Source organism: Pogoniulus pusillus, chromosome 22 (genome assembly GCF_015220805.1).
Source record: "Pogoniulus pusillus isolate bPogPus1 chromosome 22, bPogPus1.pri, whole genome shotgun sequence".
NCBI classification, from domain to species: Eukaryota; Metazoa; Chordata; class Aves; order Piciformes; family Lybiidae; genus Pogoniulus; species Pogoniulus pusillus.
The window spans coordinates 14,546,205-14,557,017 of record NC_087285.1 but is presented as its reverse complement, the minus strand read 5'-3'; the positions used below and the strand labels follow the sequence as shown (position 1 = coordinate 14,557,017).

General features: G+C 46.6%; 1 long non-coding RNA gene across 2 annotated transcripts; it reads right to left on the bottom strand.

Moving 5' to 3' along the window:
• Positions 1–217: 217 nt before the first annotated feature.
• Positions 218–4,889, bottom strand: LOC135185008 (uncharacterized). Of its 2 annotated transcripts, none has more exons than XR_010306321.1 (3): positions 4,802–4,889; positions 575–809; positions 218–412 (listed from the first exon to the last, which is right to left on the bottom strand). It is a non-coding gene; the product is annotated as an uncharacterized LOC135185008 (long non-coding RNA). The 2 variants fall into 2 exon arrangements; XR_010306322.1 differs by lacking the exon at positions 4,802–4,889 and adding an exon at positions 4,562–4,654.
• Positions 4,890–10,813: the final 5,924 nt, after the last annotated feature.

Sequence of the window (10,813 nt, the reverse complement as noted above, 5' to 3'; positions counted from 1 at the left end):
TCCAGTCCAACCTATCACCCAGCCCTATCCAGTCAACCAGACCATGGCACTAAGTGCCTCATCCAGTCTTTTCTTGAACACCTCCAGGGACAGAGACTCCACCACCTCCCTGGGCAGCCCATTCCAAAGGCAAAACCCTCTGTGAAGAATTTCTTGCTTCATATGACTATGGCACATTTTATGGGAAGAAAAGGAGTAGAGAAAAACATAAAGCAACTTCCTTGTCTTAGAATTTATTGCTGGTCTGTACAGAAGTCACTCAATTCCAAAGTCAACACAGAAGAAATTAGGTGATCTATTATACTGGTCTTTTTAAGTTGATGGGACATGGACTATGATGTAACTTATGGAATCCAGCAATGGTTTTCCTTAACAGCCAGCTCTCACTCAGGTTCTGCAGAGCTCAGTTTCTCTGTGGAAAAAAAGAGTAGACAATACACAACACTCCACAGTAGCAGCATAGTTAAGGTCCTTTAAACACATAAGGTGGTCTATAAGAACTTGCATGCTCACAGATTTTATGCAGCAGCCAAGGAACCACCCAGCATTGCTCAGGACTGGGTAACATAAGTGCCTTAGGACAAGGGAGTACAGCTTTTGTGCTCAGGGAGGATGAGAATTGTTACTATGCAAACATTTTTCACTTTTCTATTCTATCTTCTTGTTTCTTCATGATGAGATCATCCAAAGCCAAGCAGCACATAAGGATCTTGTGGCTCTGTAAATGTCTAAAGTCTTTTTTCCAGCTCTTGATAGGTTTTCTGGTGCATTCAGTGCATTTTGTGAAGATGTTTCCAGCTCCTTTTTGGCTGTTGTAGAACACAAGACAAATTATCAAGGATTGAAAATGGTACAGAGTGTCACCCAATATTCCTTAGTCAGGCAGGTATTTCGTTATGATTTCATAGAATCAACCAGGTTGGAAGAGACCTCCAACACCATCCAGGCCAACCGAGCACCCAGTCCTAGCCAATCAACTAGACCACGGCACTAAGAACCTCACCCAGGCTTTTCCTGAACATCTCCAGGAGCAGCTACTCCACCACCTCCCTGGGCAGCCCATTCCAATGCCAATCACTCTCTCTGCCAACAACTTCCTCCTAGCATCCAGCCTAGACCTCCCCCAGCACAACTTGAGACTGTGTCCCCTTGTTCTCTTGCTGGTTGCCTGACAGAAGAGACCAACTTCACCTAGCTACAGCTTCCTTTCAGGTAGTTGCAGACAGCAATGAGGTCACCTCTGAGCCTCTTCTGCAGGCTGCACACCCCCAGTTCCATCAGCCTCTCCTCATAGGGTTTGTGTTCCAGGTCCCTCACCAGCTTCGCTGCCCTTCTCTGGACACATTCCAGTATCTGAACATCTCTCTTGAACTGAGGGGCCCAGAACTGGACACAGTACTGAAGCTGTGGCCTGACCACAGGAAGAATAACCTCCCTTGTCCTGCTGGCCATACTGTTCTGATCCAGGCCAGGATGCCTTCTCTTCTACATAAGGAAGCAGAAACCCACACATTCATATTCACAAGCTTTTTCAGACACATACCAAATAACCCAATGACCAGCAGGTCTAAGCATGTGAAGATTTTCCTCCTTTCCTTCCACCTCTCTCTCCATTCATCACCCATGTCCCAAAAAGATAAAAATAACTCAGCATGCAAGCTGCAATTTGATGTGAGGTTTCCATCAACTACGGGGATGTGTGGAAGGCAGCCAGGTAGCCTAGCAACAGAATGCAGCCATTTGAGGCTAGTTCAGACAAAAGGAGAGAAGGATTGACTTTCCTTGGGGTGGAGGCAGTAGCAGGATAGGAAAGAGCTCTCCCTCCATGCCCAAAAAGCAGAGGCTATGGTTGCAGTTATATCTCCATTCTGCTGCTTTTTGTTCCATGGGACAGGGGGATTGGCAGCTTATTTACATGAATGTCAGGGTGCTGATGTACCACTTGTGTGAGACATGAAAGATGTTAGGAGTAGGGAGGAGAGAGCTACACCTAAAGAAAAATGCCTGCGTTGTCAGAGCATCCTATAATGATCTCTGTATTCTGTGTTCTCAGGCTAGTTTGTCTCTAATCACATCTCTAATACACACAAAGACTCATACAATGACTAAAGGGAATCTTCCACAATTTATGGTCTCAGCCTGCATCCCCATAACCCATAGGCCTTTTGCTGGAAGCTTCAGTGGTGCTTTGTCAAGCCCTTGCAGAGCATCCTGACAGGGCTGCCCTTTCAAATGGGCTGCATGGCAACTATTCAACGCCCCTTAAATCACACCTGACCCTTCTTCCAAATTAACAACTCCTCGAGACTGCAACAGGGGTAGCATTGTCTGCCACCTCAGCCTGAGCACCAGATGAAGGCTGTAGCCTTTCCTCTGACATGGGCTGGTGGCTGACCTTGAGTCAGCTCCTTGGTCTCACCAGCTTTCGGTTTTGCCGTCTGTGAAGGAGGAACAAAGATACTTCTCTCCTTTCATGAAACACTCTGCAAGCTAGACATAAAAAGCACCTATAAAAATGCAAAACATGACTATGATTTATTTAACAGCTTTCCCACCCCAGTCCTCAGCCTCTTTATTGCCACGACTGACAAGTGTGCTGAATGCAGATGCAGACACCGAGTGGGTTTCCCGAGGCAAGCCTCAGCTGCCTCTCACAGAGTGCAGAGGCTGGCTCGAGGCAGCAGGGAAGGAAATTTGCCACATCAGCGAAGGGATGCCCCAGTCCAAATGAGGTACTCCTGTCCCAGGGTATAATTCTGCCTGCAGCTTATCTCTTGGGACTGCAAGGCACAACCTAGAACTAGCCACAACCCAAATCTGCCACAGAAAGGAGAGAGAGAGGTTGACAAAGCAGCACCATGAGAATGGGACAAATTGTGACATGGCACAGAACTTCAAACCAAGGAGAGAGGTCCCTTTCCTAGAGAGAGAGGGCAATTTATCATTTTCACCATCATTTAACATAGACTGCCAAGGGGAAAACTTCACTGTCAGGATCAATAAGAGGCCTTCTTCCCTTTCCATTTTCACTGTGACCAATTTTACTGTAATCTAAATGCAAATCTATTACCAGCCTATAAATGAGAGCCTCAAACTAAAAGGGTAAGAGAAGTCCATGGACAATGAACAGGTGACTGATTCCCTAATGCCCACACTATTAATAACATCCCAGATCAGCAAGTGCACTTTGGAGCTGAATGCTAGTGAACAGGCTGAGAGGTCTTTTAAATGATCTATATGCTCCTCACCAGGGACTCCCTTGCATTGATCTGTAAAGATGGGCATTTCATTTCCATAATTTGTCTCAGACAGGTTTCTTTCTGAGCTCTCTAGGTGTGTTTGCAGTAGCTCTCCTCTGTATTTCAAAAGGCTTTCCAGCCCAGACAGAAGAATTTGTAAAAGGCTTATAGGTGTGTGCACGTGTTTGGTGAGTGGTTTCTGCCACAGCCTCGCACTGCAGGCTGCTGTTTTAAAGGTGAGCATTGTGTTATGTCTGGAGTAGTTCCTGGGTTACAGCTGGATAAGTTCCTTCTCATCACTTTACTACTAACACAGAAGTCCAAGCTCTGTTTTGCTGCAGTGCAAAAAGTGTTTGGTAATTTCCCCAGGTCTCTGAGTTCATGTGTAGCAAATGGTACAAGAAGAAAGGCAGAAGAGGGTTGTTTAAAAATCCTGGTGCCTGCCTCAGCTTACAGAAGGTGATGACAATTCAATAAACCAATGCATTACATGGCACCTGGAGAGGTCATTCAGTGTCTGCAGGTGGGTGCATGTTTTGCTGCAGTGCAAAAGGAGTGTGTTCAGACAAGAGGGGGCAGCCAGCCTTCCTTTGTGGTTTTGTTTGGTTGTTTTTAAGGTGAAGCAGGGGGAAAAGCACCTGCCAAAGGAACAAACCTGGGTTGGGATCAAATAAGCTCACAGGAGGATGGAAATGTTTGTTTAGCTCTCATTTTCTTTATGCTACACCTGGCTGCCAGAGCCACTGCAGAATTTCTACCAATCTTCCCAGGCTATCTGCAGAGGGATGGTGCCTCTGTACTGGGCAGAACACATCTCACATCCTGGGGCCAGTTTTGGGGCCCTCATGCCAAGAAAGACATTGAGGGGCTGGAGTGTGTCCGGGCAAGGAAGCTGATGAAGGGTCTGGAGAACTGGGCTGGTGAGGAGTGGCTGAGGGACATGAAGCTATTTAGTGTGGAATAGAGGAGGCTGAGGGGAGACCTTGCTGCTCCTGAAAGGAGGTTGCAGTGAGGTGAGAGTTGGTCTATTCTCCCTAGCATTAGGTGATAGAATGAGAAAAAATGGCCTGAAATTGTGCCAGGAGAGGTTTAGGTTGGACATGAGGAACAATTTCTTTGCTGCAAGAGCAGTCAGGCATTGGAACAACCTCCCCAGGGAGGTGGTGGGGTCACCATCCCTGGAGGTGCTCAAGCAATGGGCAGCCATGGCACTTCAGGACATAGTTTAATGGCCACGGTGGTGGTGGGTTGAAGGTTGGGCTTGATGATCTCAGAGGGCTTTTCCAACTAGAACAGTACTAGAACAACACAGTTCTACTCACCTCATAAGCTTCTGCTTCAGCCAAGTACTTAAGCTCATCCTCTGTGAGCAGAGAGCAGCAGCTAAACAGAGAGGAGCTCAGCCTAAGCAAAGAAGCCCAACCAGCACCCGTGGGTGACATTAGAGCAACATGATGTCAGAGCAACCATGGAGCCTACTCCTACCTGACCGGGGGGCCACCAGGCCCCCCGGCCTTTAGATCACCTCCACCATTCACCCGGTGCATGCCACAGGGACTCACCAGCGATGATGGGAGGAAGATCCCTCTGCCCAGTTGGGCAAACTTGGAGCTTCTGCCTCTCCTGGGGCTGATTAAATAGGGGAGCAGGCAGGGAGGGCAAAGTGGTCACACCTGGGGTGGGAGGAGACTCCAGCAGCACCCAGGTGCTCTGGGTTTGGGAATAAAAGGGGAAATGAGGGGCAGGAGAGGAGTAGCTACAGTGATGATGATGAGAAGAGGAAGATGGGGATGAAGGAAGGAGATGGAAAGAAAAGGAGGAAGATGGAAGAAAGTAGATGGAGGGGAAAGGGAGGAAAAAAGGGGGGGGAGGAATTTGATAAAATTGAAAACTGGACTGGGGGAGGGTGGGGGAAGGTCCTGCTCTGGTAGGGGAGTTGGCCTAGACCTTTGGAGGTGTCTTCCAGCTCTAACATTCTGTGATGTAAATCTGTCAGTTGAGCTGAAGTTGTTATTTTCCCTCAGGAGCTGCACTCATGGGCTTGTTCTCAGTCCTACCTTGTTCTCCTCTCTCTGCTCCACTGGGTTTTAGCACCACGTGAAACTACTTATAGAACCCCAGAGAGTATGGTATGCAGTCTCCTCAGATCTTCATTACAAAATCACACTACAAATGATTTCATGCTTGGGTCTGCAAGAGAAATATGTTTAGGTCTAATCAGAGGTGTTCTGATAAGGCTGCATTTCCAAAACTGCTTCTCAGTGGTATTTTCACTACTGTCTGTCTCAGGGTTCTACTGCCTGGGACTGTATCAGAAGAGTACTTTCATCACTTAGGGAGTTGTGGGGAAATTTTTTACTCTCTAACTTTGCATTTTTCCCCTCTGCAAATCTCAGGCAGGTAGAAGTAGAGTATCAGGTTTGCAGCTCTGGCTCCCATCTAGTTCCAAACCCAGAAATCTGTCCAGGCCCGTGTAAAACCTGTACCTTGGAGCAGACTCTGCAGACTTGACTTTGAATGGTGGATGAAAAGATTAGCACACCAGCAATGGGAGTCTAAAACTCACAAGCAATAGCAATCTCAGCTCTGCCTCCTACAGTCTTCAAGGCAAAGCAGAGATGCTACTAACACAGAAGTCCAAGCTCTTGTGGACACATGGGACAAGAGTAGGGGATGCTGCTGGGTGACATGTTGTCTTTCCATTCCCACAGAGACCTCGACACTCACCTTCACATCTCTTTTTCCCCTCTTCCTCCCTGGGCTAGTTTGAGCCTAGCTGGGATATTTTGGTGAGAGGAACTAGATTATAGGCTAGGGAAACAAGGGTGATGTCTACTGCACTCATAGGCTTGCTGAGATGCATGAAAACAAGAACACAAACATAGATAACACATTTGCTCTCTCGGGCTCTGGCACCATGCATTTCTCTCTCCCTAACCTGCTGTCTCTGTGACTAATCAGTTGGCTTCCTAACCCCCCTGGCCAATTCTCCAAACTCACCTTGAACATAAGGCAAAGCCTGGGATAAGCTTGTGTGGAAAGGAGGTGGAAGGGTGGTTGGGAGCCCCTCCTGGGCACTCTGGTTTCTGGGAGGGCTGTTGTGTTTCAGTATTACCTTTTTAACTTGCATATTTCTGTATATAGCTGTAGATATTGTAAATACCTGCTTGTAAATTGTGCTAAGATGTAAATATGAAGCTTCATTTTCATTTCTAGCTCAGCTGAGTCTAGTCTGGATGATTTCATAAGAGTGGAGGGGCAGGTAACACCCTAACCATAACACTGCCCAACTCCTCTTTCTCTGCTACCACTGATAAAAGTGCTGCAGTTCTCCATGCCTTTCCTTTGCTCTTCTCTTGGGAGCAGCCATGACTCCCTGAAAAAAACAAATTCACCTCTTCTGACCTGTGGAGTGGCTTCATATATTTCATAAGAAAGGCCCAAAAAAGCACTGAAGCAGACAACCCTGCAGTTTGCTTCACCCTGATTTAACATCAGATTTTAGGTCTGAAATGTCATCAAGTTAAGCATATAATGGTAAACTAGGTCCCAAGGCAGCAAAGCATTTAAGCATGCACTTTAATCATATGAGTAATGTCACTGCCTATGTACAAAAGTGCAGTTTTGGTAGGAAACATGATGGTGATCTTTGCCAGGTTGACTTAGTAGCCTCAGATGTTAGTGTGTAAATAGGAGATTGCATGCATAAATCCTCACTTTTTAGTCTCTTATGGGGGAAATCATTCAAGTGCAGACACAACTGCAGCAGCTGTATGAGGGCTTTGCCCCTGCCAAAGGATCTGAAAGTTGCTAAATACCCAGGTGTTTCACCTTTTACTCTTCATACTAGCATCAACACATTGGTGCCCAAACTAATGTCCTTTAGACGTCCCTTTGTACTGCTGGTCCCTCCATCCTGCTGCAGCAGATGCCAAAGTCTGAAGTGAAGCTGCATTTTCATTCCCAGGGGACACAGGCTGAAATGCATGTCAGTAGTTTGCCTTTTCCCTATTTATTGCTTCAGCAGCCTGTCTGGCATGATTATGCTAGGCTGGTGTTGCAGTTTGGTTAAGTTAAAGAAGATCTGGAGGCTCTATGCATCATTTGCCTCCCAAGAAGGGGACCAGAGTTGCCTGATGTATCTCATCAAGCAGACTGCATGGCACAGAGGGTTTTCCTGATTCTTTCTACATCAGCAGTGTCACCTGCAGCTTAGAGAAACTCCATTGTTTTCTTCAGCCCCTTCACTGATTCACTGAAGAGCTGCACTGTTTTTCAGTACTGCCTCACCAACAGCATTCCCAAGCATCACAGAGGAGCCTACTTTTGTCCTGATCTCACCCACAACCAACAGCAGTGCACAGAGACTTAATTTAGATGGTTTTAACATTCCTGCTTTTGACCTCCACTGTACCAGATTTGCTCTCTGGCTTTGTTTTCTAAGCCCTTGTTGAGCAGCATTGCTTCTCCCTCCTTCAGTCGTAGCCCTTCAGTCACTGGCCTGATAAAGCTGCCCCAAGCTCCATCATCTGCTCACTTCTCTGACACACAGATTAGCCAACAGCCAACAAATAAAGCCACCAGCTCTGCTTTTCTGGAAGGGATTAGTGTGCTTCCAGAAAAATATCAAATCCACAAGCTGGTGCCTTTGTTCTGCTCCACTTCAGACATGTATTTTTGTTGAGCCTTATAAAAAAGTGAAATGGGAAAAAAAAACCACCAAAAACAAATTGAAGGGGGGAAAGGGGAGGGTGAGGGGAGAAGAGATGGATTGCCTTGGTATTGCCTGGCATTCTCTCTCCTCGACTTTATAGAGGATGGAGAGGAAGCAGCAGTGTCAAAACCACAGTGGATTCTCTGGATGGTGCAGCCACTCACCGTGTTGTGAGTCAGATGTTAATAATTATTTAGCAGTTGAGTGTGCAGAGAGTTGGGGGGGGGTGGAAATTGAATTTACATGCATCACTACAGTGGCCTTTAAAAGTCTTAGCATGAAAAATGCATGACTGCCTCTGCATTATTTATTCAGCAATGAATAGAATTTCCCAAAGATCAGACTCACAGGGCAAGACTGACAAATGTGGCAGAATTAAGCACTGTGTCTATCAGCTCAGTAGCAGAGACGAAGGGGAGTAGTGCTTCAACATGTAAGGCATTGCTGCTTTGTTGCATAAATCTGGCTTTAGAAGGATGTGCAGGGTTTACCCTGACCAGCACTCCCTTGCCAGCCTGTGTTTAGCAGGAGAGAGTCTTGTTTTTGCATTCATCACGGATTCACATTGGGTTCATTCCCCCTTTCCACACTGAACAGCCTTTTAACATGAAGTACCTGTGGCAGAATCTAGTTGTTTTGATCCACGGAGCACCATTTTTTTTTCAGGTTTTCCTGTGTTTATTCTGTCATCAGCAAGGCAGATTGAACACAACCTTGAGGCTCTCAGCTGACAAATACCCCCTAACAATTCTCTCCATCTCTCTCTTTTTGCCTTTCCAATTGTAGTTCTTGTTTGAAAATAATTTGGTGCAGTCTCTAGCCCAGCTGCCTCCAGAATACCAATGAAGTACCTCTGAGACAGTGGCTATGTTTTTGTTAGCTGGCCCAATCCAATGTCAGGCAGTGTGCAGAACCTACCAGCCAGGTGTTCCCTCACTGCACGCACAGCCATGCATCCATCCCTCCTGGCATGCCAGCACCCCTCCAGACCAAACTTCTAAGCAAAATAATTGTGGTCTGGCAGTGCCTCCCAGTAGTGGTGGGAAGAGCTGGACTGTGGAGTGTGAGGTTAGTCCTGTGTGTAGAGCTCCAAGCTCCAGCCCTGCATTACCAAACTCTATTAGCTAATGAATAGGGGAACATCTGGTCACTGTGAGCTCTCGTTGTGGGAAGACAAATCAGAAATGTTTGGAGTTCTCTTACTGTCATGACTAGAAAGGCATGAAGACAGGCAGACAGCAGTTTTTTGCATGACTTAGCAGCTCATTATTATATAGAGGCATGTTTAACTTGAGTCAGGGTCTCCTTACAGGGTCTCTTGTTAACCCATTTGCCTTTGAGCTCTGCTGGGGAGCCTGTTGACACAGAAGAGGTGAGCTTGACGTTTTGAAGCCTAACAAATACCTACCCACTGCTTAGTGATGGGGGAATAAATTTGCAGCCACTGTGTTTTCTTTGCATGTGTTGAGTTTTGAGTGAGCTGCTCCATGGAATCTGATCCTCTTTGCCCTTATTGAACAGGTCAGACTGACCCAAGCCACCCCAGTAGGACCTAATGGAGGCAAGTGGCCTGGGAGTGTGAGAAGGCAGAAAGGCATGGAAGGGAATGAGATGGGTGGAAATCATCACAATTTCCATGGGAAGAGCTGAGCAGGGCAGACAAGGGAAAAGGCAGGTGAGAAGTGAAAGAGAGACAAGACAGTCTGGGGGAAGGAGATACAAACAGTGCAAAGCACTACCAAGTGCAGGCTGGGGAGAATGAAGCCAAGACCCTTCTTGCTTTGGCTCACTCCCATCACATGGAAGCTTTCCTGTCTCTGCACACCCTTTCATCTGCAAAAGGCTGGGAAATGCTGCTTGAAGCAATTTGGTCCTGCTACTCTGCAGGCTGCCTCCCATGGGAAGAGGGAGCCAAGTCACAGGAAGAGACAGCAAACATCTTGTGTCCTACCACTGCACCCCACTCTTTGTGCAGAAGTGTTCCTATCACGAGCCCCAGTTCTGCACTCTGCAAGGAAGTGAAAAATAAGGTTGTGTGAAACAGGCACAATGTCTGCACACACTGAGGAAACCAAAGGGTTCATCAGCTTGGTATACTGATATTCTTGTATAAGGTCAGTAAGATTTTCCCCACCACCATCCCCCTTGCATGTGCCATAAGTGCATAACACACATCTTATGAGTACAGAAGCACCTCAGGAGCAATCTACTCCAGAGCTTGCTTGAAAATTGCTGTTTCCTGTAATGGTTCCCAAGGGAGCACTGCTCTCTAATATTTGTTTAAAGCAGACTGGTAAAAGCAAAGTAATGCCCTTACTTTCTGAATGCAGGCTGTTCCCCAAAACACTGGGCAAAATTGAATTGCTGAGAGAATAGCAACAAATTGCTCTGCTCTGGAGTGAGAGATCTGAATCCAATCCAAACATAGAAGTTTGAAGGGTAAAACCTAAGTAAGAGGCAAATCATTTTTACAGTTGATATGGTGCCTATAATGCCTGCCTAAACATGAGCTGGGCTTTGACTTGTTTCATCACCTGGTTAGGATTTTGTTTGTGTGTTTGTTTGCTGGGTCTCATGAACAAGTCAGCAGAGGGAGGAAGCATCTGCAGTGACAAAGCTGACATGAGCAAAAGCACTTTGGGAGTCTCAAGATACTCAATATCTTTAGGAAACAATGCAGTGGGAAAGTACAGCCAAGGTGATACCCCTTGGCATGCACAGACTTCTATAATGAAGCCAGAGGGAGAAGGAGGAATACAGGACTGCCTGAGAGAAGCTGGAGGCACTGAATGTCTGCCTGCCTCATACATACAGCCTTGTGTTTCTACATAGGGTGGGGTTAGTAAGTGGATGGAGTGAT